This window comes from Maylandia zebra, linkage group LG3 (assembly GCF_041146795.1).
Source record: "Maylandia zebra isolate NMK-2024a linkage group LG3, Mzebra_GT3a, whole genome shotgun sequence".
Classification (NCBI taxonomy): Eukaryota; Metazoa; Chordata; class Actinopteri; order Cichliformes; family Cichlidae; genus Maylandia; species Maylandia zebra.
Window position 1 is genome coordinate 51,399,746 of NC_135169.1, and position 19,110 is coordinate 51,418,855.

Consider the following 19,110-nt stretch of genomic DNA (forward strand, 5'->3'; position numbering starts at 1 on the left):
AACTTCAGGTACTTGCCACCTAATCAGTTGAATCCATAAATTGAGACATTGTGCTGGGGCCAGCAGCTTACGGCCATACCACCCTGAGCACGCCCGACCTCGTCTGATCTCGGAAGCTAAGCAGGGCTGGGCTTGGTTAGTACTTGGATGGGAGACTGCCTGGGAATACCTGGTGCTGTAAGCCTTTCATGTCATTGAACCGCTTTTGATCCAGAGAAGGGGTGTATTAAAAGACCAAAAGCAGCTGCCCATTAATGAGGGCACATTAACGACATTGCTTTTGGCTGTTTTCCAATGTCTTGTGCTGCTAGCTGATGCCACCTACACCACACCAGGGCCTGAGTGACCGGCTGGGGCCACTTACACCACATCAGGGCCTGTGGCTGCTGGCTGAGGCCACTTACACCACACCAGGGCCTGTGGCTGCTGGCTGAGGCCACTTACACCACACCAGGGCATTAGTTGCTATTGAGGCCAATTACACCACACCAGGGTCTGTGGCTCTTGCTCAGGCCACTTACACCACACCAGGGCCTGTGGCACTGGCTGAGGCCACTTACACCACACCAGGGCCTGTGGCTGCTGGCTGAGGCCACCTACACCACACCAGGGCATTAGTTGCTATTGAGGCCAATTACACCACACCAGGGTCTGTGACTCTTGCTCAGGCCACTTACACCACACCAGGGCCTGTGGCTGCTGGCTGAGGCCACTTACACCACACCAGGGCCCGTGGCTGCTGGCTGAGGCCACTTACACCACACCAGGGCCTGTGGCTGCTGGCTGAGGTCACTTACACCACACCAGGGCCTGTGGCTGCTGGCTGAGGCCACTTACACCACACCAGTGCCTGTGGCTGCTGGCTGAGGCCACTTACACCACACCAGGGCATTAGTTGCTATTGAGGCCCCTTACACCACACCAGGGCCTGTGGCTTCTGGCTGAGGCCACTTACACCACACCAGGGCCTGTGGCTGCTGGCTCAGGCCACTTACACCACACCAGGGCCTGTGGCTGCTGGCTGAGGCCACTTACACCACACCAGGGCCTGTGGCTGCTGGCTGAGGCCACTTACACCACACCAGGGCATTAGTTGCTATTGAGGCCCCTTACACCACACCAGGGCCTGTGGCACTGGCTGAGGCCACTTACACCACACCAGGGCCTGTGGCTCTTGCTCAGGCCACTCACATCACACCAGGCCCTGCGCTTCTGGCCGAGGCCATCTTCACCAAACCAGGCCCTGTGCTGCTAGCTGTGGCCATGTACAACACACCAGGCCCTGTGCTGGTTCCTGAGGCCATCTTCAACAATCCAGGGCCTGTGCTGTTAGATAAATGCTAAACTGAGCCTTTGGGTTAGGGTATTATGCAAACATGCAGGTATGGTTAAAGGATTGTCTTCGTAACTTCAGGTACTTGCCACCTAATCAGTTGAATCCATAAATTGAGACATTGTGCTGGGGCCAGCAGCTTACGGCCATACCACCCTGAGCACACCGGACCTCGTCTGATCTCGGAAGCTAAGCAGGGCTGGGCTTGGTTAGTACTTGGATGGGAGACTGCCTGGGAATACCTGGTGCTGTAAGCCTTTCATTTTCATGTCATTGAACCGCTTTTGATCCAGAGAAGGGGTGTATTAAAAGACCAAAAGCAGCTGCCCATTAATGAGGGCACATTAACGACATTGCTTTTGGCTGTTTTCCGATGTCTTGTGCTGCTAGCTGATGCCACCTACACCACACCAGGGCCTGAGTGACCGGCTGGGGCCACTTACACCACATCAGGGCCTGTGGCTGCTGGCTGAGGCCACTTACACCACACCAGGGCCTGTGGCTGCTGGCTGAGGCCACTTACACCACACCAGGGCATTAGTTGCTATTGAGGCCAATTACACCACACCAGGGTCTGTGGCTCTTGCTCAGGCCACTTACACCACACCAGGGCCTGTGGCACTGGCTGAGGCCACTTACACCACACCAGGGCCTGTGGCTGCTGGCTGAGGCCACTTACACCACACCAGGGCCTGTGGCTGCTGGCTGAGGCCACTTACACCACACCAGGGCCTGTGGCTGCTGGCTGAGGCCACTTACACCACACCAGTGCCTGTGGCTTCTGGCTGAGGCCACTTACACCACACCAGGGCCTGTGGCTCTTGCTCAGGCCACTCACATCACACCAGGCCCTGCGCTTCTGGCCGAGGCCATCTTCACCAAACCAGGCCCTGTGCTGCTAGCTGTGGCCATGTACAACACACCAGGCCCTGTGCTGGTTCCTGAGGCCATCTTCAACAATCCAGGGCCTGTGCTGTTAGATAAATGCTAAACTGAGCCTTTGGGTTAGGGTATTATGCAAACATGCAGGTATGGTTAAAGGATTGTCTTCGTAACTTCAGGTACTTGCCACCTAATCAGTTGAATCCATAAATTGAGACATTGTGCTGGGGCCAGCAGCTTACGGCCATACCACCCTGAGCACGCCCGACCTCGTCTGATCTCGGAAGCTAAGCAGGGCTGGGCTTGGTTAGTACTTGGATGGGAGACTGCCTGGGAATACCTGGTGCTGTAAGCCTTTCATTTTCATGTCATTGAACCGCTTTTGATCCAGAGAAGGGGTGTATTAAAAGACCAAAAGCAGCTGCCCATTAATGAGGGCACATTAACGACATTGCTTTTGGCTGTTTTCCAATGTCTTGTGCTGCTAGCTGATGCCACCTACACCACACCAGGGCCTGAGTGACCGGCTGGGGCCACTTACACCACATCAGGGCCTGTGGCTGCTGGCTGAGGCCACTTACACCACACCAGGGCCTGTGGCTGCTGGCTGAGGCCACTTACACCACACCAGGGCCTGTGGCTGCTGGCTGAGGCCACCTACACCACACCAGGGCCTTAGTTGCTATTGAGGCCAATTACACCACACCAGGGTCTGTGGCTCTTGCTCAGGCCACTTACACCACACCAGGGCCTGTGGCTGCTGGCTGAGGCCACTTACACCACACCAGGGCATTAGTTGCTATTGAGGCCACTTACACCACACCAGGGCCTGTGGCTGCTGGCTGAGGCCACCTACACCACACCAGGGCATTAGTTGCTATTGAGGCCAATTACACCACACCAGGGTCTTTGGCTCTTGCTCAGGCCACTTACACCACACCAGGGCCTGTGGCACTGGCTGAGGCCACTTACACCACACCAGGGCCTGTGGCTCTGGCTGAGGCCACTTACACCACACCAGGGCCTGTGGCTGCTGGCTGAGGCCACTTACACCACACCAGGGCCTGTGGCTGCTGGCTGAGGCCACTTACACCACACCAGGGCCTGTGGCTGCTGGCTGAGGCCACTTACACCACACCAGTGCCTGTGGCTTCTGGCTGAGGCCACTTACACCACACCAGGGCCTGTGGCTCTTGCTCAGGCCACTCACATCACACCAGGCCCTGCGCTTCTGGCCGAGGCCATCTTCACCAAACCAGGCCCTGTGCTGCTAGCTGTGGCCATGTACAACACACCAGGCCCTGTGCTGGTTCCTGAGGCCATCTTCAACAATCCAGGGCCTGTGCTGTTAGATAAATGCTAAACTGAGCCTTTGGGTTAGGGTATTATGCAAACATGCAGGTATGGTTAAAGGATTGTCTTCGTAACTTCAGGTACTTGCCACCTAATCAGTTGAATCCATAAATTGAGACATTGTGCTGGGGCCAGCAGCTTACGGCCATACCACCCTGAGCACGCCCGACCTCGTCTGATCTCGGAAGCTAAGCAGGGCTGGGCTTGCTTAGTACTTGGATGGGAGACTACCTGGGAATACCTGGTGCTGTAAGCCTTTCATTTTCATGTCATTGAACCGCTTTTGATCCAGAGAAGGGGTGTATTAAAAGACCAAAAGCAGCTGCCCATTAATGAGGGCACATTAACGACATTGCTTTTGGCTGTTTTCCAATGTCTTGTGCTGCTAGCTGATGCCACCTACACCACACCAGGGCCTGAGTGACCGGCTGGGGCCACTTACACCACATCAGGGCCTGTGGCTGCTGGCTGAGGCCACTTACACCACACCAGGGCCTGTGGCTGCTGGCTGAGGCCACTTACACCACACCAGGGCATTAGTTGCTATTGAGGCCAATTACACCACACCAGGGTCTGTGGCTCTTGCTCAGGCCACTTACACCACACCAGGGCCTGTGGCACTGGCTGAGGCCACTTACACCACACCAGGGCCTGTGGCTGTTGGCTGAGGCCACCTACACCACACCAGGGCATTAGTTGCTATTGAGGCCAATTACACCACACCAGGGTCTGTGACTCTTGCTCAGGCCACTTACACCACACCAGGGCCTGTGGCACTGGCTGAGGCCACTTACACCACACCAGGGCCTGTGGCTGCTGGCTGAGGCCACTTACACCACACCAGGGCCTGTGGATGCTGGCTGAGGTCACTTACACCACACCAGTGCCTGTGGCTGCTGGCTGAGGGCACTTACACCACACCAGTGCCTGTGGCTTCTGGCTGAGGCCACTTACACCACACCAGGGCCTGTGGCTGCTGGCTGAGGCCACTTACACCACACCAGGGCCTGTGGCTGCTGGCTGAGGTCACTTACACCACACCAGTGCCTGTGGCTGCTGGCTGAGGGCACTTACACCACACCAGTGCCTGTGGCTTCTGGCTGAGGCCACCTACACCACACCAGGGCCTGTGGCTCTTGCTCAGGCCACTTACACCACACCAGGGCCTGTGGCACTGGCTGAGGCCACTTACACCACACCAGGGCATTAGTTGCTATTGAGGCCAATTACACCACACCAGGGTCTGTGACTCTTGCTCAGGCCACTTACACCACACCAGGGCCTGTGGCACTGGCTGAGGCCACTTACACCACACCAGGGCCTGTGGCTGCTGGCTGAGGCCACTTACACCACACCAGGGCATTAGTTGCTATTGAGGCCAATTACACCACACCAGGGTCTGTGACTCTTGCTCAGGCCACTTACACCACACCAGGGCCTGTGGCACTGGCTGAGGCCACTTACACCACACCAGGGCCTGTGGCTGCTGGCTGAGGCCACTTACACCACACCAGGGCCTGTGGCTGCTGGCTGAGGTCACTTACACCACACCAGGGCGTGTGGCTGCTGGCTGAGGGCACTTACACCACACCAGTGCCTGTGGCTTCTGGCTGAGGCCACTTACACCACACCAGGGCCTGTGGCAGCTGGCTCAGGCCACTTACACCACACCAGGGCCTGTGGCTGCTGGCTGAGGCCACTTACACCACACCAGGGCCTGTGGCTGCTGGCTGAGGCCACCTACACCACACCAGGGCATTAGTTGCTATTGAGGCCAATTACACCACACCAGGGTCTTTGGCTCTTGCTCAGGCCACTTACACCACACCAGGGCCTGTGGCACTGGCTGAGGCCACTTACACCACACCAGGGCCTGTGGCTCTGGCTGAGGCCACTTACACCACACCAGGGCCTGTGGCTGCTGGCTGAGGCCACTTACACCACACCAGGGCCTGTGGCTGCTGGCTGAGGCCACTTACACCACACCAGGGCCTGTGGCTGCTGGCTGAGGCCACTTACACCACACCAGTGCCTGTGGCTTCTGGCTGAGGCCACTTACACCACACCAGGGCCTGTGGCTCTTGCTCAGGCCACTCACATCACACCAGGCCCTGCGCTTCTGGCCGAGGCCATCTTCACCAAACCAGGCCCTGTGCTGCTAGCTGTGGCCATGTACAACACACCAGGCCCTGTGCTGGTTCCTGAGGCCATCTTCAACAATCCAGGGCCTGTGCTGTTAGATAAATGCTAAACTGAGCCTTTGGGTTAGGGTATTATGCAAACATGCAGGTATGGTTAAAGGATTGTCTTCGTAACTTCAGGTACTTGCCACCTAATCAGTTGAATCCATAAATTGAGACATTGTGCTGGGGCCAGCAGCTTACGGCCATACCACCCTGAGCACGCCCGACCTCGTCTGATCTCGGAAGCTAAGCAGGGCTGGGCTTGCTTAGTACTTGGATGGGAGACTACCTGGGAATACCTGGTGCTGTAAGCCTTTCATTTTCATGTCATTGAACCGCTTTTGATCCAGAGAAGGGGTGTATTAAAAGACCAAAAGCAGCTGCCCATTAATGAGGGCACATTAACGACATTGCTTTTGGCTGTTTTCCAATGTCTTGTGCTGCTAGCTGATGCCACCTACACCACACCAGGGCCTGAGTGACCGGCTGGGGCCACTTACACCACATCAGGGCCTGTGGCTGCTGGCTGAGGCCACTTACACCACACCAGGGCCTGTGGCTGCTGGCTGAGGCCACTTACACCACACCAGGGCATTAGTTGCTATTGAGGCCAATTACACCACACCAGGGTCTGTGGCTCTTGCTCAGGCCACTTACACCACACCAGGGCCTGTGGCACTGGCTGAGGCCACTTACACCACACCAGGGCCTGTGGCTGTTGGCTGAGGCCACCTACACCACACCAGGGCATTAGTTGCTATTGAGGCCAATTACACCACACCAGGGTCTGTGACTCTTGCTCAGGCCACTTACACCACACCAGGGCCTGTGGCACTGGCTGAGGCCACTTACACCACACCAGGGCCTGTGGCTGCTGGCTGAGGCCACTTACACCACACCAGGGCCTGTGGATGCTGGCTGAGGTCACTTACACCACACCAGTGCCTGTGGCTGCTGGCTGAGGGCACTTACACCACACCAGTGCCTGTGGCTTCTGGCTGAGGCCACTTACACCACACCAGGGCCTGTGGCTGCTGGCTGAGGCCACTTACACCACACCAGGGCCTGTGGCTGCTGGCTGAGGTCACTTACACCACACCAGTGCCTGTGGCTGCTGGCTGAGGGCACTTACACCACACCAGTGCCTGTGGCTTCTGGCTGAGGCCACCTACACCACACCAGGGCCTGTGGCTCTTGCTCAGGCCACTTACACCACACCAGGGCCTGTGGCACTGGCTGAGGCCACTTACACCACACCAGGGCATTAGTTGCTATTGAGGCCAATTACACCACACCAGGGTCTGTGACTCTTGCTCAGGCCACTTACACCACACCAGGGCCTGTGGCACTGGCTGAGGCCACTTACACCACACCAGGGCCTGTGGCTGCTGGCTGAGGCCACTTACACCACACCAGGGCATTAGTTGCTATTGAGGCCAATTACACCACACCAGGGTCTGTGACTCTTGCTCAGGCCACTTACACCACACCAGGGCCTGTGGCACTGGCTGAGGCCACTTACACCACACCAGGGCCTGTGGCTGCTGGCTGAGGCCACTTACACCACACCAGGGCCTGTGGCTGCTGGCTGAGGTCACTTACACCACACCAGGGCGTGTGGCTGCTGGCTGAGGGCACTTACACCACACCAGTGCCTGTGGCTTCTGGCTGAGGCCACTTACACCACACCAGGGCCTGTGGCAGCTGGCTCAGGCCACTTACACCACACCAGGGCCTGTGGCTGCTGGCTGAGGCCACTTACACCACACCAGGGCCTGTGGCTGCTGGCTGAGGCCACTTACACCACACCAGTGCCTGTGGCTGCTGGCTGAGGCCACTTACACCACACCAGGGCATTAGTTGCTATTGAGGCCCCTTACACCACACCAGGGCCTGTGGCACTGGCTGAGGCCACTTACACCACACCAGGGCCTGTGGCTGCTGGCTGAGGCCACCTACACCACACCAGGGCATTAGTTGCTATTGAGGCCAATTACACCACACCAGGGTCTGTGGCTCTTGCTCAGGCCACTTACACCACACCAGGGCCTGTGGCACTGGCTGAGGCCACTTACACCACACCAGGGCCTGTGGCTCTGGCTGAGGCCACTTACACCACACCAGGGCCTGTGGCTGCTGGCTGAGGCCACTTACACCACACCAGGGCCTGTGGCTGCTGGCTGAGGCCACTTACACCAGACCAGGGCCTGTGGCTGCTGGCTGAGGCCACTTACACCACACCAGTGCCTGTGGCTTCTGGCTGAGGCGACTTACACCACACCAGGGCCTGTGGCTCTTGCTCAGGCCACTCACATCACACCAGGCCCTGCGCTTCTGGCCGAGGCCATCTTCACCAAACCAGGCCCTGTGCTGCTAGCTGTGGCCATGTACAACACACCAGGCCCTGTGCTGGTTCCTGAGGCCATCTTCAACAATCCAGGGCCTGTGCTGTTAGATAAATGCTAAACTGAGCCTTTGGGTTAGGGTATTATGCAAACATGCAGGTATGGTTAAAGGATTGTCTTCGTAACTTCAGGTACTTGCCACCTAATCAGTTGAATCCATAAATTGAGACATTGTGCTGGGGCCAGCAGCTTACGGCCATACCACCCTGAGCACGCCCGACCTCGTCTGATCTTGGAAGCTAAGCAGGGCTGGGCTTGGTTAGTACTTGGATGGGAGACTGCCTGGGAATACCTGGTGCTGTAAGCCTTTCATTTTCATGTCATTGAACCGCTTTTGATCCAGAGAAGGGGTGTATTAAAAGTCCAAAAGCAGCTGCCCATTAATGAGGGCACATTAACGACATTGCTTTTGGCTGTTTTCCAATGTCTTGTGCTGCTAGCTGATGCCACCTACACCACACCAGGGCCTGAGTGACCGGCTGGGGCCACTTACACCACATCAGGGCCTGTGGCTGCTGGCTGAGGCCACTTACACCACACCAGGGCATTAGTTGCTATTGAGGCCACTTACACCACACCAGGGCCTGTGGCACTGGCTGAGGCCACTTACACCACACCAGGGCCTGTGGCTGCTGGCTGAGGCCACTTACACCACACCAGGGCATTAGTTGCTATTGAGGCCACTTACACCACACCAGGGCCTGTGGCTGCTGGCTGAGGCCACCTACACCACACCAGGGCATTAGTTGCTATTGAGGCCAATTACACCACACCAGGGTCTGTGGCTCTTGCTCAGGCCACTTACACCACACCAGGGCCTGTGGCACTGGCTGAGGCCACTTACACCACACCAGGGCCTGTGGCTCTGGCTGAGGCCACTTACACCACACCAGGGCCTGTGGCTGCTGGCTGAGGCCACTTACACCACACCAGGGCCTGTGGCTGCTGGCTGAGGCCACTTACACCACACCAGTGCCTGTGGCTTCTGGCTGAGGCCACTTACACCACACCAGGGCCTTAGTTGCTATTGAGGCCAATTACACCACACCAGGGTCTGTGACTCTTGCTCAGGCCACTTACACCACACCAGGGCCTGTGGCACTGGCTGAGGCCACTTACACCACACCAGGGCCTGTGGCTGCTGGCTGAGGCCACTTACACCACACCAGGGCCTGTGGCTGCTGGCTGAGGCCAATTACACCACACCAGGGCCTGTGGCTCTTGCTCAGGCCACTCACATCACACCAGGCCCTGCGCTTCTGGCCGAGGCCATCTTCACCAAACCAGGCCCTGTGCTGCTAGCTGTGGCCATGTACAACACACCAGGCCCTGTGCTGGTTCCTGAGGCCATCTTCAACAATCCAGGGCCTGTGCTGTTAGATAAATGCTAAACTGAGCCTTTGGGTTAGGGTATTATGCAAACATGCAGGTATGGTTAAAGGATTGTCTTCGTAACTTCAGGTACTTGCCACCTAATCAGTTGAATCCATAAATTGAGACATTGTGCTGGGGCCAGCAGCTTACGGCCATACCACCCTGAGCACGCCCGACCTCGTCTGATCTCGGAAGCTAAGCAGGGCTGGGCTTGGTTAGTACTTGGATGGGAGACTACCTGGGAATACCTGGTGCTGTAAGCCTTTCATTTTCATGTCATTGAACCGCTTTTGATCCAGAGAAGGGGTGTATTAAAAGACCAAAAGCAGCTGCCCATTAATGAGGGCACATTAACGACATTGCTTTTGGCTGTTTTCCAATGTCTTGTGCTGCTAGCTGATGCCACCTACACCACACCAGGGCCTGAGTGACCGGCTGGGGCCACTTACACCACATCAGGGCCTGTGGCTGCTGGCTGAGGCCAATTACACCACACCAGGGCCTGTGGCTGCTGGCTGAGGCCACTTACACCACACCAGGGCCTGTGGCTGCTGGCTGAGGCCACCTACACCACACCAGGGCCTTAGTTGCTATTGAGGCCAATTACACCACACCAGGGCCTGTGGCTGCTGGCTGAGGCCACTTACACCACACCAGGGCATTAGTTGCTATTGAGGCCACTTACACCACACCAGGGCCTGTGGCTGCTGGCTGAGGCCACCTACACCACACCAGGGCATTAGTTGCTATTGAGGCCAATTACACCACACCAGGGTCTGTGGCTCTTGCTCAGGCCACTTACACCACACCAGGGCCTGTGGCACTGGCTGAGGCCACTTACACCACACCAGGGCCTGTGGCTGCTGGCTGAGGTCACTTACACCACACCAGGGCCTGTGGCTGCTGGCTGAGGGCACTTACACCACACCAGTGCCTGTGGCTTCTGGCTGAGGCCACTTACACCACACCAGGGCCTGTGGCAGCTGGCTCAGGCCACTTACACCACACCAGGGCATTAGTTGCTATTGAGGCCCCTTACACCACACCAGGGCCTGTGGCACTGGCTGAGGCCACTTACACCACACCAGGGCCTGTGGCTGCTGGCTGAGGCCACCTACACCTCACCAGGGCATTAGTTGCTATTGAGGCCAATTATACCACACCAGGGTCTGTGGCTCTTGCTCAGGCCACTTACACCACACCAGGGCCTGTGGCACTGGCTGAGGCCACTTACACCACACCAGGGCCTGTGGCTCTGGCTGAGGCCACTTACACCACACCAGGGCCTGTGGCTGCTGGCTGAGGCCACTTACACCACACCAGGGCCTGTGGCTCTTGCTCAGGCCACTCACATCACACCAGGCCCTGCGCTTCTGGCCGAGGCCATCTTCACCAAACCAGGCCCTGTGCTGCTAGCTGTGGCCATGTACAACACACCAGGCCCTGTGCTGGTTCCTGAGGCCATCTTCAACAATCCAGGGCCTGTGCTGTTAGATAAATGCTAAACTGAGCCTTTGGGTTAGGGTATTATGCAAACATGCAGGTATGGTTAAAGGATTGTCTTCGTAACTTCAGGTACTTGCCACCTAATCAGTTGAATCCATAAATTGAGACATTGTGCTGGGGCAAGCAGCTTACGGCCATACCACCCTGAGCACGCCCGACCTCGTCTGATCTCGGAAGCTAAGCAGGGCTGGGCTTGGTTAGTACTTGGATGGGAGACTTCCTGGGAATACCTGGTGCTGTAAGCCTTTCATTTTCATGTCATTGAACCGCTTTTGATCCAGAGAAGGGGTGTATTAAAAGACCAAAAGCAGCTGCCCATTAATGAGGGCACATTAACGACATTGCTTTTGGCTGTTTTCCAATGTCTTGTGCTGCTAGCTGATGCCACCTACACCACACCAGGGCCTGAGTGACCGGCTGGGGCCACTTACACCACATCAGGGCCTGTGGCTGCTGGCTGAGGCCACTTACACCACACCAGGGCCTGTGGCTGCTGGCTGAGGCCACTTACACCACACCAGGGCCTGTGGCTGCTGGCTGAGGCCACCTACACCACACCAGGGCATTAGTTGCTATTGAGGCCAATTACACCACACCAGGGTCTGTGGCTCTTGCTCAGGCCACTTACACCACACCAGGGCCTGTGGCTGCTGGCTGAGGCCACCTACACCACACCAGGGCATTAGTTGCTATTGAGGCCAATTACACCACACCAGGGCCTGTGGCTGCTGGCTGAGGGCACTTACACCACACCAGGGCCTGTGGCTGCTGGCTGAGGCCACTTACACCACACCAGGGCCTGTGGCTCTTGCTCAGGCCACTCATATCACACCAGGCCCTGCGCTTCTGGCCGAGGCCATCTTCACCAAACCAGGCCCTGTGCTGCTAGCTGTGGCCATGTACAACACACCAGGCCCTGTGCTGGTTCCTGAGGCCATCTTCAACAATCCAGGGCCTGTGCTGTTAGATAAATGCTAAACTGAGCCTTTGGGTTAGGGTATTATGCAAACATGCAGGTATGGTTAAAGGATTGTCTTCGTAACTTCAGGTACTTGCCACCTAATCAGTTGAATCCATAAATTGAGACATTGTGCTGGGGCCAGCAGCTTACGGCCATACCACCCTGAGCACGCCCGACCTCGTCTGATCTTGGAAGCTAAGCAGGGCTGGGCTTGGTTAGTACTTGGATGGGAGACTACCTGGGAATACCTGGTGCTGTAAGCCTTTCTTTTTCATGTCATTGAACCGCTTTTGATCCAGAGAAGGGGTGTATTAAAAGACCAAAAGCAGCTGCCCATTAATGAGGGCACATTAACGACATTGCTTTTGGCTGTTTTCCAATGTCTTGTGCTGCTAGCTGATGCCACCTACACCACACCAGGGCCTGAGTGACCGGCTGGGGCCACTTACACCACATCAGGGCCTGTGGCTGCTGGCTGAGGCCACTTACACCACACCAGGACCTGTGGCTTCTGGCTGAGGCCACTTACACCACACCAGGGCATTAGTTGCTATTGAGGCCAATTACACCACACCAGGGTCTGTGACTCTTGCTCAGGCCACTTACACCACACCAGGGCCTGTGGCACTGGCTGAGGCCACTTACACCACACCAGGGCCTGTGGCTGCTGGCTGAGGCCACTTACACCACACCAGGGCCTGTGGCTGCTGGCTGAGGTCACTTACACCACACCAGGGCCTGTGGCTGCTGGCTGAGGGCACTTACACCACACCAGTGCCTGTGGCTTCTGGCTGAGGCCACTTACACCACACCAGGGCCTGTGGCTCTTGCTCAGGCCACTTACACCACACCAGGGACTGTGGCTGCTGGCTGAGGCCACTTACACCACACCAGGGCCTGTGGCTGCTGGCTGAGGCCACTTACACCACACCAGGGCCTGTGGCTGCTGGCTGAGGGCACTTACACCACACCAGTGCCTGTGGCTGCTGGCTGAGGCCACTTACACCACACCAGGGCATTAGTTGCTATTGAGGCCACTTACACCACACCAGGGCCTGTGGCTGCTGGCTGAGGTCACTTACACCACACCAGGGCCTGTGGCTGCTGGCTGAGGGCACTTACACCACACCAGTGCCTGTGGCTTCTGGCTGAGGCCACTTACACCACACCAGGGCCTGTGGCTGCTGGCTCAGGCCACTTACACCACACCAGGGCCTGTGGCTGCTGGCTGAGGGCACTTACACCACACCAGTGCCTGTGGCTGCTGGCTGAGGCCACTTACACCACACCAGGGCATTAGTTGCTATTGAGGCCACTTACACCACACCAGGGCCTGTGGCTGCTGGCTGAGGTCACTTACACCACACCAGGGCCTGTGGCTGCTGGCTGAGGGCACTTACACCACACCAGTGCCTGTGGCTTCTGGCTGAGGCCACTTACACCACACCAGGGCCTGTGGCTGCTGGCTCAGGCCACTTACACCACACCAGGGCCTGTGGCTGCTGGCTGAGGCCACTTACACCACACCAGGGCCTGTGGCTGCTGGCTGAGGCCACTTACACCACACCAGTGCCTGTGGCTGCTGGCTGAGGCCACTTACACCACACCAGGGCATTAGTTGCTATTGAGGCCCCTTACACCACACCAGGGCCTGTGGCACTGGCTGAGGCCACTTACACCACACCAGGGCCTGTGGCTGCTGGCTGAGGCCACCTACACCACACCAGGGCCTTAGTTGCTATTGAGGCCAATTACACCACACCAGGGTCTGTGGCTCTTGCTCAGGCCACTTACACCACACCAGGGCCTGTGGCACTGGCTGAGGCCACTTACACTACACCAGGGCCTGTGGCTCTGGCTGAGGCCACTTACACCACACCAGGGCCTGTGGCTGCTGGCTGGGGCCACTTACACCACACCAGGGCCTGTGGCTGCTGGCTGAGGCCACTTACACCACACCAGGGCCTGTGGCTGCTGGCTGAGGCCACTTACACCACACCAGGGCCTGTGGCTGCTTGCTGAGGCCACTTACACCACACCAGTGCCTGTGGCTTCTGGCTGAGGCCACTTACACCACACCAGGGCCTGTGGCTCTTGCTCAGGCCACTCACATCACACCAGGCCCTGCGCTTCTGGCCGAGGCCATCTTCACCAAACCAGGCCCTGTGCTGCTAGCTGTGGCCATGTACAACACACCAGGCCCTGTGCTGGTTCCTGAGGCCATCTTCAACAATCCAGGGCCTGTGCTGTTAGATAAATGCTAAACTGAGCCTTTGGGTTAGGGTATTATGCAAACATGCAGGTATGGTTAAAGGTTTGTCTTCGTAACTTCAGGTACTTGCCACCTAATCAGTTGAATCCATAAATTGAGACATTGTGCTGGGGCCAGCAGCTTACGGCCATACCACCCTGAGCACGCCCGACCTCGTCTGATCTTGGAAGCTAAGCAGGGCTGGGCTTGGTTAGTACTTGGATGGGAGACTACCTGGGAATACCTGGTGCTGTAAGCCTTTCATTTTCATGTCATTGAACCGCTTTTGATCCAGAGAAGGGGTGTATTAAAAGACCAAAAGCAGCTGCCCATTAATGAGGGCACATTAACGACATTGCTTTTGGCTGTTTTCCAATGTCTTGTGCTGCTAGCTGATGCCACCTACACCACACCAGGGCCTGAGTGACCGGCTGGGGCCACTTACACCACATCAGGGCCTGTGGCTGCTGGCTGAGGCCACTTACACCACACCAGGGCCTGTGGCTGCTGGCTGAGGCCACTTACACCACACCAGGGCATTAGTTGCTATTGAGGCCAATTACACCACACCACACTGAAAAAAAGGGACTGGCCATCTCTTGGATTTATGTAAGCATCTTGCATGTATTTAACACAATTGCCTCATGTTTTAAAGTTAAATGTAACTATATAGTGTAAAAACTACATGATATGCAGAAAGGGTGTATTAAATTGTTCATATCATGTTCAGGTGAAGTAAGTCAATAAGATAGCAACGTTAAATCTCGTGAAACCACGCGTGATTTCATCTCGCGGGCTTTGGATCGTGGTTTAAAAAAGGCATCCATCTCAGTCAAGTCGAGCAGCCAACTCTACGTTTTTGGTATGTCTTGATTTTTTGAATTAATATTTACCATATTTCAGCCAAATGTAGTTAAACGTCTAGAGTGTCGCCATGTAACATGCTAAAAAAGAGCCGTTAGCTTATTTGCTGTTTTATCTGTTATCAAAGAATTGGCGCTTTTTCATTTGAATTTGTCTTTGGCACAAGAGCCGTAATATCACATTAAACCTAATTACGAGGCACTCATAACATAATTTGGTTTTCTGTGTGAATAGATTTGCCAACTGACTCTTCAGTTACATTGTGTATTTACTGCACCGTGGTGTTAGTGAGATTTTGGACATTGAACAGCTTTAGCTAATATCATCAGCGGCATTATGCTAGCTTACATCCCTACCCCTCCTGCCCTCACCTGCTGTCCTTTTGTTTTTGTTTTTTTTGCTGCACATTGAGAGATGACCTCTATTCTGCATTTCACCAGGAGTCAGCTGATGGATTGTGGGTTCAAGGTGTTATGGTAAGAAAGTATATTCTATTTTCGTTTCTGTAACTTAATTATAATAGGTTTTTTATAATTATTAGGTGCATGCATACTCACCCTATTAATACAACTGAGAGATCCAAAATCTGCCATAGGTTTAACTTATACCTGTATGTATTGTCAGAAAGGTGATTACTGGACTCGCATTAATGCACACTTGAACTGAAATGAGGTTGTAACTTGTGGGTTGTTGGGTTGCAAATCAGAAACAAACATCTTTGGATTTTTTTTAATCCCATAAGATCTGGAAACACAGTTTTTATTCAACAAAACATTACTGATTAACCAAGCACAGTGCCTGCTGTTATTTCAAAATAATTTTATGTCATTTCAGATAAAATGCAGCATTCCAGTGCATCCCAACCATGCCTTTACAGTCAAGGTTTCTGACGGAGCTGAGTTTTTCTCTGACAGTCTGCTGAAAGTGTTTGCAAAGTGATCGGGGGAACAGGGCACAAAGCTAAAGGATGTAGCTGCCATTATGACAGTAAGAACTTTAAAATTCTTTAACTACAAAGTGTATATGTATTGCATTAGGTCAGTAAAAGATTTTTATGCTACATCCATTGAAACAGTCAACTATTACCTGTGAGTAATGATTCCACTAAAAGGATGCCATAATTTTCGTCATGCATTTACTGGCCCACTGAGAAAAATTTATCTTTTTTTTAAAAAATAAATGTTCTGGAAACTATATATCCATAAAGTTGATGTCAAACAGGAACTTTTGCTATTGCTTTGTAGATGCTGGTGTTGCATGTTGACTGGTTTAAAAAGTCAAGAGTTTTTGTCTGGGATCATTTTCTTCTGTGCTACTGAAAAGTTCACAAATCTTTGTTTTCTTTGTTATAATAGTCAAGGATGACATTAATGCTCGGAGTCCCTCATCAAAGTGCTCCGCATCTGTGTGAAAGACAATTGCAACATCTTGGTGCAGGAGTTCATGGTGAGTGTTTTATGAGTAGATTGTGGATTTGCAACATTTAAAAATGCATTTAGTTATCCACTTGATCCTCATTGGACTGGTTATGACCAGTAGTCCTTTAATAATTTGAAGGCCTGGTAGTGAACTCGGCCGCCGGCCCTTGAGGCCCCACCCCCACCCCTGTATTAGGGGTCACATCAGTGTGAAAAAACTTTAAATTTGTCATTCTAGTGAACAAAGGAAAATCCCACCAGTATTTACATTAGCTTTTGTTTGAAAAAAAAAAAAAAAGACCAACTGACCAACAGCTAACCAAATTGTGGGGCTGAAAGTCTAAATTCTAACATCTTCTGAGTGACATAACCTGGATTTCTGATGGGCCGGTGTCTTTCTAACAAAAACTAATGTAAAGCATTTGAAATTATTATGTTTTTCACCCTCTCTTAGAAACTCTGTTAGACCATGAATGGCAGCATGGCAGGCCACTCTTTGGCTATAGCTATTTACTATGTTGCTTGCATTGGTTTAAATTACTCTAACATTAGAACTGGTAGATTCAAAAGAGATGAGTTTAAAAAGGAATCTTAAAGAAATGTTTTGTGTTTAACCAGGACTTGACTGAGGCCACTGCACAGATTGAGAAAACCACAATGAACATCTGTCTCCAGAGATGCGCCAGGCAATGACTTTTCTGATGTTGTTCTTCAAGATCTGGATAACGTGACCTTTGCAGTAGCCATGCTGTTTGGACCTTTTTTATTCCTTCAACATGAGTTACCCATCACAACTCTGCTACACTTTTGAGGTGATTCAAAGGGTGGTAATGGAGTTGGATGCAACTCAGCTCTCAAGAAAAGCTCACAACTAAGACAAAACTGCTCCTGCAACGAAGCTCACTGTTATGCATGTGAGGTGACCAGCTCTAGGTGAGAGGACATTTAAATCTCACACTTGTTCTGCTGCATTTTTGAAGCTCAATTCCAGGAACGGATCGCAGGGTTCATTTTTATATACTCTGCAACTGCCATGAGGACAAGCTGTTTTTTGTTGTTGTTTGTTTTTCCTTTTGCTCTGTACAAGTTCTGTTTGTCTGTTTGGCAGCATTTTAAAATTTCTCTTTGTATTTTTTCTTTCTTTTACTAGTGAAGAGATGTAGCGTGAACAGTTATACAGTCTAAATATCCCATATGGGTCGTGTGAAATGGTATTTTCAGTTTCATTCAGTGAGTAAAGAACGTTGAATATTTCTAAGTGTGCTGTTTTGAACCAAGATGTCACAGTATGATCAGTGCTGTAATTTTTGACAGTCACTGTATCAATGTTATTTTTGCGTCTCTTGAATAAAGGTTTTGACCTGCAAGTGCTAATTTCTTTAGTTATTGGGGTAAAATGGGTAGTGTTAATAGGAAGGTGTTTGCCAATTCAGTAACCTAATTTAATGTTAATGGAAACTAACATTACCTCAAATTGTTTAGTTATAATTGTTGTTTAACTGAATCTTGATGTCAGAGGCCTTAAATAGAATGTTTTGTATTGTTCTTTCCCAACATTTTTCAAAAGAAACAGTCTAATTTCTTTGCTGCGATTGATTCCAGAGAACACGGAAGAACTGACATTATTTAACTGTTGATTTATATAGATTCAGTAGAGGAGTAATGTCAGTTTAATTCTTTAACTACTGCAGTGAAATTAGACATGTTGTTTTGAAAGGTTACTGGTGGATGCCAGCAACCATCTTGGAAGAGAACAATACAATCTGTTATAAGGCCTCCATTTGAAAATTGTGTATTTGATACTAGAATATAATAGCAAAATGTAATTTGAAGATAACATGTAGTATTTAAGTGACCAAGTAGTATTGGGTAAAAGTTATTGAATGGTGTTGGGATAAAGTGAGAAAATTGTGAAGGATTAAAATATTTCAAGAACTCAAATTACTTCATCAAAACATGTTTAAGTCACATTTTATCAACACAAATTGCACAGATTTATTGAACATGAATAAATTGTGTTAATTTAACTCAATTGTTTAAGTTGCTGCCAAAGCAAAACATCTGTGTGCAACAAATGTCCACCATTGAATTAAGTAAATCCAACAACATATTTTTTTCAGTGCAGGGTCTGTGGCTCTTGCTCAGGCCACTTACACCACACCAGGGCCTGTGGCACTGGCTGAGGCCACTTACACCACACCAGGGCCTGTGGCTGCTGGCTGAGGCCACCTACACCACACCAGGGCATTAGTTGCTATTGAGGCCAATTACACCACACCAGGGTCTGTGACTCTTGCTCAGGCCACTTACACCACACCAGGGCCTGTGGCACTGGCTGAGGCCACTTACACCACACCAGGGCCTGTGGCTGCTGGCTGAGGCCACTTACACCACACCAGGGCCTGTGGCTGCTGGCTGAGGTCACTTACACCACACCAGGGCCTGTGGCTGCTGGCTGAGGCCACTTACACCACACCAGGGCCTGTGGCTGCTGGCTGAGGTCACTTACACCACACCAGGGCCTGTGGCTGCTGGCTGAGGGCACTTACACCACACCAGGGCCTGTGGCTTCTGGCTGAG

At 53.1% G+C, this 19,110-nt stretch overlaps 1 long non-coding RNA gene and 10 other non-coding genes across 11 annotated transcripts; all 11 read left to right on the forward strand.

Annotated features, from left to right (window-relative positions):
* Positions 1-65: 65 nt before the first annotated feature.
* LOC143417656 (5S ribosomal RNA) lies at positions 66-184 on the forward strand. Its single transcript, XR_013097802.1, has one exon. It is a non-coding gene; the product is annotated as a 5S ribosomal RNA (ribosomal RNA).
* Positions 185-1,471: 1,287 nt separating this feature from the next.
* LOC143417281 (5S ribosomal RNA) lies at positions 1,472-1,590 on the forward strand. The gene has a single exon (XR_013097501.1). It is a non-coding gene; the product is annotated as a 5S ribosomal RNA (ribosomal RNA).
* Positions 1,591-2,451: 861 nt separating this feature from the next.
* Positions 2,452-2,570, forward strand: LOC143417657 (5S ribosomal RNA). Its single transcript, XR_013097803.1, has one exon. It is a non-coding gene; the product is annotated as a 5S ribosomal RNA (ribosomal RNA).
* A 1,135-nt stretch (positions 2,571-3,705) lies between these two features.
* Positions 3,706-3,824, forward strand: LOC143417296 (5S ribosomal RNA). The gene has a single exon (XR_013097516.1). It is a non-coding gene; the product is annotated as a 5S ribosomal RNA (ribosomal RNA).
* A 2,122-nt stretch (positions 3,825-5,946) lies between these two features.
* On the forward strand, positions 5,947-6,065 carry LOC143417297 (5S ribosomal RNA). The gene has a single exon (XR_013097517.1). It is a non-coding gene; the product is annotated as a 5S ribosomal RNA (ribosomal RNA).
* Positions 6,066-8,344: 2,279 nt separating this feature from the next.
* LOC143417289 (5S ribosomal RNA) lies at positions 8,345-8,463 on the forward strand. The gene has a single exon (XR_013097509.1). It is a non-coding gene; the product is annotated as a 5S ribosomal RNA (ribosomal RNA).
* A 1,211-nt stretch (positions 8,464-9,674) lies between these two features.
* On the forward strand, positions 9,675-9,793 carry LOC143418033 (5S ribosomal RNA). The gene has a single exon (XR_013098181.1). It is a non-coding gene; the product is annotated as a 5S ribosomal RNA (ribosomal RNA).
* Positions 9,794-11,162: 1,369 nt separating this feature from the next.
* Positions 11,163-11,281, forward strand: LOC143417793 (5S ribosomal RNA). The gene has a single exon (XR_013097941.1). It is a non-coding gene; the product is annotated as a 5S ribosomal RNA (ribosomal RNA).
* Positions 11,282-12,141: 860 nt separating this feature from the next.
* LOC143417278 (5S ribosomal RNA) lies at positions 12,142-12,260 on the forward strand. The gene has a single exon (XR_013097498.1). It is a non-coding gene; the product is annotated as a 5S ribosomal RNA (ribosomal RNA).
* A 2,128-nt stretch (positions 12,261-14,388) lies between these two features.
* On the forward strand, positions 14,389-14,507 carry LOC143417280 (5S ribosomal RNA). The gene has a single exon (XR_013097500.1). It is a non-coding gene; the product is annotated as a 5S ribosomal RNA (ribosomal RNA).
* A 312-nt stretch (positions 14,508-14,819) lies between these two features.
* Positions 14,820-17,568, forward strand: LOC143416580 (uncharacterized). The gene is made up of 4 exons (XR_013096978.1): positions 14,820-15,588; positions 15,947-16,099; positions 16,468-16,558; positions 17,149-17,568. It is a non-coding gene; the product is annotated as an uncharacterized LOC143416580 (long non-coding RNA).
* The last annotated feature ends 1,542 nt before the right edge of the window (positions 17,569-19,110 follow it).